This window comes from Nuphar pumila, chromosome 10 (assembly GCF_984573655.1).
Source record: "Nuphar pumila chromosome 10, dmNupPumi1.hap1.1, whole genome shotgun sequence".
NCBI classification, from domain to species: Eukaryota; Viridiplantae; Streptophyta; class Magnoliopsida; order Nymphaeales; family Nymphaeaceae; genus Nuphar; species Nuphar pumila.
In genome coordinates, this window is record NC_143258.1 from 27,238,055 (window position 1) to 27,250,506 (window position 12,452).

A 12,452-nucleotide genomic window follows, 5' to 3' on the forward strand; every position below is an offset into this window, starting at 1 on the left:
ACTGCTGAAAAATGTGACAGAGTTGCAACTGCTCTTACTCAAGCATTAAATAATATTTTATTCATGCAACTATGAAAGTTTTGTTTGCTTTTTGGTTTTACTGATTCAATTGAAGCGTTTGTTGTGGCCAATGTAATTTTATTAAAACAAAGATGAAACCAACAACCCAATGGATTGCCGGATAGATACATAGGATAGGTTAACCACTAGTTATATTGTAAGGACATTAAAAATGTTAGAAATTTTGCTTTAAATATATTACAAATGTATCCAGTAGTTGTCTACTGCTATATACTGAAACTTTGTATCTTATTTGAATAGCCACGATAGTGACTGGTAAAGGTATGTATTCGGTGGATTCGACCTTTTTGGGTTACCATATGGTAATTTGTGATTTCCAGTTCATGATATTAAGCTGCATATAAAGTTGAGATTCGTCTGCATATTAAGTTGTATAATAAATTGATATTTAGTTGCATCTTAGGTTGATGCTCAAATGCATATTTAACTGCATAGTAAATTGATATTCAATTATATACTAAGCTCTATAATTTATGATGTTCAAATGCATATTTCTTAAAATGTTCAAAATGCCCATTAAGTGTATATCATCTAGAATGTTCCAATGCCTATTAAGTTGCTTATTCTCTAATGTTCATATGCATGTTAAGTTGTATATTTTTCTGAAGTTCTAATGCCTAACAAGTTACATATTTTTTGAAATTATCAAATGCCAACTAAGTTGTATATCTTTTAGAATGTTCAAATGCGAATGTGTTTGGAGAAAGGTATATAGTTGTATTACCAAATCTCTAAGATTACACTGCATGCTCAATAAAGGAAACCAATGGTGTCTCTGCTTGTATGGCGGAGCTGTTAGTGCATGTCACCATGTGTTGGGACATCACAAGTCAAAACCTAATGGTATGTTGTGGCAATTAGCTAATGAAAAATAAATGATGATGAATGATGATCCGGTAACCGAGCCTGCGAGTCGGTTTGATATTAGCACATGAGTTGCCAAGCCAGAGCAAAGAAGGTTTTGCATTGATCCTCGAGTTTATAAAGTGAAAATATAGGTAAATTGAAGTAAATAATTTAGCCTAACTGGTATAAAGGTATTAGGGCTTTTGTGCTTGATGGTTTAAAGGTACCAGAGCACTCTGAGTGGGTCTACACAATTAAATGGATAAAGTTTTGGTTAATATACCTTTTGAAGGTATGAATGGTTGGGGGCCTACTACTCTGGTAGTTGGAATCAAATTTTGAGTAACTCCAATATCTTTGAGCGACTGAGTTCAGTACAGGGAATACCCGGACAAATCGGAATATATAAATTAATGAGAAGAGCAACCCACTCAGATTCAGGCTTACCTTGGAGAGGGTAGGTGGTACACAACTTTGGGGACATGTGTTTCTTGCTTCGAGCGGCGTTGGTCCCCAGTTCTTGGAGTTAGGTGACCCAAACTACCAAATTTGTCCTAGGCGGTAGCTCCACGTTCTTCTGCAGAAGTTAGGGATGCATCATATTTGTTAGTGGCCTTTGAGAGGTTCTCTCTATTATTCAACCTCTCCCTTAGGATTTCAGTTTCAGTTAGACATTCGGGTTAATAAAACACCAATGCATAATAAACCCCCAAATGTTCTCTTTTGTTATGGTTGCCTTGGCCCACGTGTACCCACGGGATAATTCAAGAGAAACATTAAATTGAGTATCTTATGTATATCAGATAGACAAAGGATTGTAAGCCTTGCACTTTCACATGTCATTAGTTGTTTACAACATGCAATTAGTTAACTAATCATGAGATGAATTCTTTAAACCTGTGATTATTGATTTGATCATGTTAGTGTTCATGTATGGTAGTTAGAGACTTATAATTATGAGACACATTAAATTAGATTCATGTTATTCATTTCCTTATGTCATGTTTAATATCATGCTTTACTACCTATATTTAATCAACACATTGCATACTTGTTACATAGTATATCTGCAAAATCATAGTATTCTCCTACGAAGACTGGTTGTAGTCTGATACAAAATATTTTATTATTTTTCAGAAGAAGAGTAAAAGATCAAGAGCGGTTGCAGGATGATGTGTGGACCAAGATATATGATCTATTGTGTTCTCGGGATGTCAAAAGATAATTTGGTTGTTATTAATTATGTCAATCAGTCATTCAGAAACTCTGACCTTATGTTTAAACTTTTTATTAGAAATGAAATGAATGATAATTGCTTTGAGGATTCCTGTGACGCACCTGAAATACTTAGCTTATTTAAATTTGAATATTTCTGCAGCCTTGAAAAAAAATTCCTCAAAAAATTTGGGTTAAATTTTGGGGAGTTACAGTTATGGTATCAGAGCCTGAGAACAATAAATCAAAGATCACGGTTGTGCCACACCCTACAAGGGCTCTGTGAGTATATTACATTTTATTGGTTATGTTACTTGCATATTCCTTTAAATTATATATATGGTGTATGTATGTACGTACTTGTAATAATTGTAAGAATACTATAATTCATAGATTATAAATATATGTATAAACGATATGCTAGACACGTAAATATTATTGGACGTGAAGGAATTACCGCTAACCTGACCCTACTCGATATCACTAAGTATGAGGACATATTGGATATGGATGGGTTATTTGAATATCATGCCAACGTTATATACCATCAAGGTTAGATGCTAATATTATGGTACCGACGAAAATCACATAGGAACCGTAGGCCAGTATGCGAGAAAAGTACCCTAGTTTTTTTTTAGAAGTCCTTACATGTGAATTTTGATGGCGAAATTCTTTTTACGGGGAAAGGATGTAATACCCGTGAATTTTATCAGATAAATAAGATTGAAATTTATGTCTTTAGGCTAGTACAAGGATAATTCTATCGTTTCAATTGGTAAATCATATTTGAATCTCGGATATTATGTTTGAATATTCAATGTCGGATCCCTAAAATATTATTTGGATCTTCCATATTGGATCCCAACGACCATCTAGTAATAGAGGTTGAAATTTGTTCAGAACTTTGATATCGGATCCTCGATGTCATGTCTGGATTTGTTCCAAACCGTATTTGGTGGATCCGCGAGTTTAAATTGGATCCTTAATGAGAAAAATCTTATATAGAGTCCATAATAGTTTATTAGGGTCCATAGTATTTTACAAGAGCTTCGGATCTCAAAACCTTATGTCGGGGAGGTTTGGATCCCAATTACCTTATTTGGATCTTGGACATTGAAACTTCAATATTAATCTGAATCCTTGTATCAAAAACGTAAGGATCAATGTACATTTTAGTTGGATCCATAATAATTCATTTAGATCCATAGTTTTGCATAATGGTAATAAAGAGAAAATTTCTGTATCGGATCTATAACACTGTATTTGGAATTCATAACAGCCTATGCGATGTTTGGAATCCACATTACTTCACTTGGATCTTGAACATCGGAGATTTAAGTATGGTAAGGATCCAATTAAAATTTAAATTGGATCTGAGATACGTTGCATGGAAATCTAAAATATCTGGCTTGGATCTATGAATATTAAATTGGATCCATGGTTCCAAATTAGAGTGCGATCAAAACTACGGATCCCTGGATCCAGATTTATTAAAGGGATTTACGAAGCACAATGGACCCTGGATCCATAGTAAGTTAGTAGAGATCCATAATAATGTAATTGGATCAACAAAATTTTTAATTTATGTTGTGTTAAAAAAATTTAAATATTTAATAAGTTAAATATTTAAATGTAGGTCTGGATCCTCGGATGCATCCGGATACTCCTGGGACATGGACCTAGTTGTGGTGGGTCGCGGGTCAGGGGTTTGAGTTCAATCGAACCAAACCCGCACCTGCTGGTGCATGGAAAAAAAAAAACTCATGAATGTGTGTGAAGTTTCCTTAAGTAAACCCTAAGGGTTTAAAAAAAAGAAAGAAAGAAAGGGGCGACTGCGGTTTCACGCAGCCACTGGAGAGTTGGGGTAATCGACCCCCACTCCCTTACGATCTCCTTTCATCTTCCCTCTTTCTCTCACGCTCCTCCTCAAAACCCATCCCCACTCTCCATTTTGTTATCTCCCTCACTCTCTCTTTCCTTATTTCCCCTTTCCCTGTGGCTCCCCAAACCCCGACCTTGGAAAAACCTTAGATTTTCTATGAGTTTTTTTTTGAAAGGTTTTACTGAAAACAGCAGAAACAAGGTGTAAAGAAGGTGGCAAGGCCTCAAGTCTGGATGGCCACAGATAAGTACAACAAAAGTAACTAACAACGTAAAAAAAGGTACAACCATAAGTATCAAGGGGGTATACAAACCGACAGTTTAAAATTTATAAAATGTGATAGTACAAAAATCTCAAAAATAGGGAATGTATCCCAACCAAAACCCAAAACCAACTGGGACAGGATCTGCAGCTAAGTGTGGGTCCCCAAGCCTCCACCGTGTGTCGTCGCATCAACATTGTACCTATTCGTCACCTGCATCCCCATAAAATGGGGTCAGTCTTCTTGCTAGGTGGTAAAGAAACAACCACGATATATATATATATATATATATATATATATATATATATATATATATATATATATATATATATATATATATATATATATATATATATCATTTCTAAGAGGAAAAACAAGAAACAGAAACAAGAACTAACAAGTGTATGTGTCTGTGTCAGGTAAGTGCGTATGTGACAAGTGCTAGTCCAGTGAAGCAGGTAACAAAACTGTAACAACTACTGAACAAGTAAAGTAACTGAAACAACTGCTGAACAAGTAAAGTAACAACTACAATATGTCAGATGTGATTGGTTAGTTTTTAAGTTCTTCTTGTTACTCCTTCGGGTACGCGAAGGAACCTCGCATTTTATAAGACATGCACCCGGCGTCTGTTATTCAAATTCTAGTATGGTAACCAGGGATGCTACAAACCGAGTAAACCTTATGCGAGCAGCACGCAGCTGAGAGAAACTCTCACATAGACAAGGATTGCAATCCATACTACTGCAGTAGTGAGGTCCTAAGAAGGCAACCTCGACCTCCCTGACTCTGAGTGACTGGAGGCCAAAGGGCACTACAGATCCTGTCAAAACACGCGTCGTAGTAACGACAAGTCACTCAGGGTTGTACTATCCACCCTCTCCAAGGTGAACCATTTTGTGAATGGGGCGAAGCAGGTTTATCTTTCTTAGGCTCATTGTTTAGTCATACCTCTTAACGAGGATTTTATGCCTCGTGGTCCCCACGAGGTATGCAAAACGAGGTCTTATCCTGCCCATCCACGTGCTCAGCCTCACGCGGCTAACAAGAACACATCACTCACGAAAGCGATCATAACACCATATTCTTTCTTTTCTAATTTAGGGTATAGTCACACGTGAGTTCACTCACGACAGAAGGGCCTTTGCTCAGAGACTCCAACTGAGTCCAAATACAAATCATATTCATTCATACCCTATGGTGTTTAAACTTATGTTTCAGCCCTTCTCATTTCATGAAGTAAGTGCACCTTGTGCACTCACCAAGGCCTCAAGCAATGTACCAGTCGAGGTACGCACTACTCAGTACAAGTGTCAAGATGTGCTACGTGCAAAGTGTAATTAAATACCACATGCTTTCTATCATTTTCACAAACATAAGGAACAAAGGCATTATACAATTTCATGTCTCAGAGACAAGATAATGTGCATGTGAGTGTACAGTTTTAAACATATGAAATTTCATCAATTTCATCACTCAAGTAGTTGGAACTAACTCATTACGATCGGCACTTTGCGTAACATGAGACCATTCTCGTAGGGAAAACTCATGATTTTGCGTACTTAGGTATTGAGATTGAAATCTACGATATTCCCAACTTATGGGAATAACATTAGCATTTGCACTGTGTGGGTGTCGCGCCTGCGGACCCGATACAAAAATACTGAATAGTGTTCGTGACTTGTAACCAACGTAGATTCTATGTACGTGGGGTTTGCAATAGTGCTCATCCACTTACACAACTTAGTCAATCGAAACGGAAACCAAGGTGTGAGTATTTTCCTTAAGAAGTGCGACAGACTTACGTGTCAAGAGCGAATTCTGGAAATAACCCATCTAATGGGGATTACATTGGCTTTTCCACGGTTTAGGGTGCCGCGCCCGGGGACCCAAGACAAAGCAGCGGACAATGTCTGATCATGCATATATTTTAGGGATATTTCATATAAAAATATGCATGATTTCATGAGAAAATGATTTAAAAAACCAATTTTATGTTAGTTTCGAGTAAATGTGCTAAAATAATATAAGAATAGAAAATGCATGAAAAATAGTGTTATTTTACATTTTAATGCATATTTTAGTGTTTGACATAATTGTAGTAGTTTAGTTTTTGAAAATCATAAAAAAAATTAGAGTTAAAATAGACTTAGTTTTACAATTTCTAAAACATAGTCATTTTGAGTTGTTTTGCAAATATTTTTTTAAGAGAGGTTTTGAAATGAGATTTTAAAAAGGAGAATGGACTTATGGACAAAAGTTTAAAATTATAAATATGATACGTAGGGGGAATTTCAAATTGTCTTCTCTCTTATACCTTCTCCCTCTTTCCTAACCCTTCCCCTCCACCTCTTCTTGCCCTTCCTTCCCCTTCTCCCTATTTCTCTCTTCTTTTCTTTTCCGGTGGAGGTTCTTCTTTAGTTCGGTCACAGTATATGGGAGGAGTCCAAATTCTCTTCTAACCCCTCTTTACAATAAGTTCTTCTCATCTTCATGTTCTTCCCTCTTTTCCTCTTTCATTTCTGGTTTTCTTTTCATTTCAGTTTTCAGAGAGTTAGATTAGATAATTGAATTCAAAATTAAAAAGAAAAAAAAATCATCACATTATGTGAGATCCATCATCGTGTATCATAGTTTTCCTTCTTATTTGCATAATCAAAGAATATCAATTTTTGTTTCTGTTTTTTTTTTCTTGTATTGTGCATTATATTTTTTTCTTTTCTGAAGCATTTTGTGCAACTATCATTGCATCATGTGAAATTTATCATCATAAAGAGTAAGTTTACAGTACTAGCCGGAATCCACTCTGCTTCGCCAGATGTTTTTTTTCATTCATCGTGAAAATCCGTCTCACGGTGGAATAAGATCATCTCACTTCCGACGATTGAAATCTGGCATGTGTGAGCATTGATCGATCTTTTGATTGATTATCTGAAGTTTTTAGGCTTGATTGATCATCGATTTACTGATCTCTGGCATTGATCAGAATTCTGGATTGAATTTCCATCCAAATTCGAGTGATAACAGAGCCTGAGAATCCAGCGACTATTGTATCCCAAATCAATCGAACTTGATTACCACTGGCAATCAACTAAATTGATCTTCTGTATCAATCAGAGAACTGGATTAATTCCAGCCGATTAAAATTTTGTTGAGCTCTGTTGCTGGCCGGAATCCACTGTTTAAGCCAAACACTTCACATTTCTCGTAAAGATTTCTGACGTTGTTGTTGTTTCCGGTGGAGGATGTATACTGTTTGACATTTCCGATCAAGGCTGGTACTGTTTCTGGTGAGTGAGTGATTTCTGGCATCTACGTTTTGCCGGCAATAGATGGCCTGATCTATCCTGCGATTTCACATTGTGGCTGAGAATTGCATCTTCGGTGGTTCCTTACATTTGCTGCATCTACCGGAATTCCTTGCATAAACTGTGGAATTGTGAGTTTCTGTCACGATTCATTATGGAATCAATATTCATCAGGAATCCTTGTTGAGATCCACCGTGAAGTTGCCGGAAATCCTTGTGTAAACTATGTAAACCGTGAAAATCAGAAATCTGGCTGTAATTTTTGTTGTTCCTTTTCAGGCAAACTTCACTATTGCCAATGATCGTGTGTATTTGTTGAAATTCACTATTTACTGTATAGTGTTTACTGAAATTTAATCGTCCGGACACGATTTACTGTTTGATCTCTGACAATAGTGTGTTAATTTTCAATAAAATTGATCAATGGTTTTCACTGAAATGTTTTGCTGAAATTCACTGCAATTCTCTATTGAACTTTACGGCAATAGTGTGTTAATTTTCAGTAAAATTGGTCAATGATTTTCACTGAATTGTTTTTGCTGAAATTCACTGCAATTCTCTTTTAAACTTCACTGCTGGAATTATGTTGATATTTGTTGTTAGTTGGATTTTCGAAGAGTGCTGTGGTTATTAAAATCAATTGAAGATTTATTTTGAAAACTAATTGAATCGGATTTTAAGAGTGTTGTATTAACTGTTGGATGCAATGCTATTGACCGTTAGTTAAGTGAATAATGCTTTGTTAGTTGTTTAGTTAATTGCATTGTTGGATATTAGATGAGTGATAGATAATTGTTAGTTTAGTTGTAACTTCATTCATTTAGTTAAGTAATCACATTTAATTAGTACTTGATCATTAGAGCTACTTAGTAAAGAAAATGTTGTTAGTAAGATTGTGATTTTAAATTTAGTTCTTAAAATTGCTTAGTGAATTGTTATTAGGTTTATATAGTTCATAGTATTTTAGCATTTAATTAGTATACTTTGCTTAGTGTATTCTCTATTAGTATCTTGTACTGCTCGTGTTCTTTTGACTTGTGCAGGATAGCACAGGAGTGGAGCTGAAGCGATTGCGTGACACGAAGTACGAAGATAGAAGATTTTTACTTTTCAGTTTAGAATTAGGAATTTAATTTTGGGTTTGTAAATATTGCTTTTTACGCCCTCTGCGAAGGGTATTCATTTGTTGTAATAGTTAGTTGTTTTTACTTTACTCGTACATTTTCCATTTAATAATTCGACAATAAAGAATAGTTTAGATTTGTGTGTTTGAATATGAAATATTCCCGTTCCTTGAGTTTGACCCGGTCTCATCCACTAGTGAGAACCGGTTTTTATTATTTGATGTCTGTTTTTCAAATATTTTACATATAAAAATCTTTTCAAAATTACTACGATTTAAAAGAAGACATCAAATTTTTGGCGTCATTGCCAGGGAACGGCGTAATACTAGTATTCACTTTATTGCCTAGTGTTTGTTTTGCATTTAGGTTTAGAACCACGTATGTGCATATCGTAGAGATGAGCTTACTTTTCTGCACAGCCTACCTACTAGGATCCCCTTAGAGGTGACTGTGTACGATTGGTACCGTACACTTAGATTTCATATTTCTTTTGCATAATCTTTGTTGTGTGCAACTCCATGGTGTTTGTTTAGTTTTGCTGTTTTTAGTTTACTCGCTTTGTGGTTTGCGTGGTTTTGACCGCTTAGTGCGTTAGTTAGGTAGAAAACCCAAAGTTAGGACATGTGCTACACCGGTCTACTTCGAGGTGTATGCAAGAGTGATGCTCGCTTGACCCCGAGCTGGTAGAGCCGATTGAGGACCCCAAGTCCCTTATTAGGAGAGCCCAGAGATCTGCAACCATGGCTGAGAATCAGCAGATTACTCGTCCTCTTAGGGAGTATTTCATGCCCAACACTTACACTCCCGCCTCTTGCATCACAAGACCTGATGTAGGAGCAAACCATTTTGAGATAACGGCCAGTGTGATCCAGATGCTACCTTCATTTTATGGCCTGAGCAATGAAGACCCATATCGTCATCTCGACGAATTTCTAGAGATTTGCTCGACAGTGCGAATCAACTGTTGAGAAACTCTGTTTTGATGTCACATAATATGATACACTGTCGTATTTGATTTTATATGATATGATAATATGTCCTCTTGAAAAATGTTATATTATGACTGAATATGTTTTGCCATAAATCTAACGAGTATTTGATGCAAGGATATCTTACCCAAAAAGGATGGAGACTTCCTGTTCAAGTACAACTATGGTGCAATCATACTCCTTGAAGAAAAAGCTTGATGAGCCATGCATTCCTAAAGATCAACTGAAGAGATCGGCTACCTCAAGATGAAGTTTTTTTTTCTTCTTTAGAGTCATATGTAACAGAACCTTCAGGAACATGCATATTGCATATTACATACTTATTCATAAAAGCTATATCATAAAAGTATACGATAGTTTCAAAAAGCTCCTTTTTGAAAACTAATAATTGTACCTTCTTACAACTCTTTATGAAAAAGGTATTTTGACATGATTTCAAAATGTAATAATTGTACCTTACATCATATACAAGACAACATGAAAAGAAATATAGGAAAAAGACAAAACATGAAATCGGCTACATAAAGAAAAACAAATATAATATGTTTTGAAAAGACTCTAGTTACCTTCTTTAAAGAAATAATTTCAAATGTAGGAAAAAGACAAAACATGAAATCGGCTACATAAAGAAAAACAAATATAATATGTTTTGAAAAGACTCTAGTTACCTTCTTTAAAGAAATAATTTCAAATGTAGGAAAAAGACAAAACATGAAATCGGCTACATAAAGAAAAACAAATATAATATGTTTTTGAAAAGACTCTAGTTACCTTCTTTAAAGAAATGATTTCAAATATAGGAAAAAGACAAAACATGAAAATCGGCTACACAAAGAAAACAAATATAATAAAGGTTTTGAAATGACTCTAGTTACCTTTTTACAAACCCGTAGAATGTCGACTTACTTGAAGTCATCATTCTCTTTGTATAGCATTAAATACCGCCTGTAAGAAATCCTTGTTAAATATCCTTCTCAAGAATGTCGACTTTCTTGTAGTCTTCATTCTCTCTGAAGACTTTGAAAAACACAACATAAATAAAACACTTGACATGACTATGTACAAATAAATATCTCAAAGCACTCATTGTACTTACACTCATTTAAAGTAAAGAAGTACTTATGTACCTCAAATCATTAATTAGGATAAAGACAAAACTACAATCCAACGTTCAATGTACTATTGTAAGAAATAGACTTTTTACATAAAATATGTATTACCTAAAATATTACAACGACTAGTGTACCCCATATTTTACTTTTATGGAAAAAGGCTTTCTCGAATTTCTCTAAAGATGTTTTTGAAATGACATAACATTTCACATCTCAAAAAGGCTACGATTTCAAAAAGTAACGACTACTTTTTTAAAAGCTATATAAACACACTCAAATAAACTATTCAACATGGAATGGACATGTGAGCTTACAACGAGAAAAATTCCTATTCGATATTTGAAAAGAGCGCCTTGAAAAAGAAAGAGAAAAAGAAAAGAAAGAAAAGAGAAAAAGTCAAGTATAGCTCTTTGACAAAGAGTATCCTCTGAGTGACAAACAGAACATTCTGAGAATCCTTCATTTGTGCATTCATATCATTCTAAAGGTTCTATAGGAAGTATTGTAACTCTGTTATTCACTGTTTTCCTTCTTTGTTGAAAGAAGTAGACCTCTGTGAAAGAGGGTGTTGCCCTTCTCTGTTGAGAGAAAAAGACCTCTGTGAAAGAGGGTGTTGTCCTTCTCTGTTGAGAGAAGAAGACCTCTGTGGAAGAGGGTGTGCCCCTTCTCTGTTGAGAGAAGAAGACCTCTGAGAAAGAGGGTGTTGTACTATTTATCCGGTGACTCGGATGTTATAGTGGAAAGCTCAAGTGATTTGCTTGGGGACTGGATGTAGGTCTGGGTATTGACCAAACCAGTATAAATTCTGTGTTTTATGTGTTGTGCCTTATTGCCTGATTATTTTATTTTATCGATCTTTATCGTATTTCACTATTCACCCCCCCTCTAGTGGAATTTCATTTGGTATTAAAGCAGGTTTGCTGGTTTCGACATAACAAGTCTTCCAGCATAAATGACATCTATCTCTTATGCTCGTGATATTGAAGGTCAACACGCATCTCGTCCTCATTTCTTCAACGGCTCCAACTATGGATACTGGAAGTGCAGAATGGCTATATTTCTCAAGTCCATAGATTTTGCTGTATGAAAAATTGTTGAGCATCCATACACATCTCCATCCGCAGACTATAACTTATGGTCTGATGAAGAAAAGAAAATGGCAAACCTAAATGCAAAGGCTATGAATGCCTTATATTGTGCCATTGATCAGAACGAATTCAATAGAATATCTATATGTGAATCTGCATATGATATTTGGCATTCTTTAGAGGTTATTCATGAAGGAACCAACAAAGTGAAAGAAGCCAATATCTCATCTCTTGTCAGAAAATATGAGTTGTTCAAAATGAACAAAGATGAACCCATCACAGAGATGTTTACCAGATTCACCAACATCACCAACGATCTGAAATCTCTGGGTGTAACATATTCCCAGACAGAAAAGGTGAAGAAAATCTTGAGATCTCTTACAACTGATTGGGAGAAAAAGACTACAACTATTGAAGAAGCTCAAGATTTATCTAAGCTTACTCTGGACGACTTAATAGGCAATCTTATGGCCTATGAAGTCCACATGAAAGAAAGTAGGGAAGAAGAACAACCCTTAAAGAAAACTCTAGCCTTCCCAGCCCAT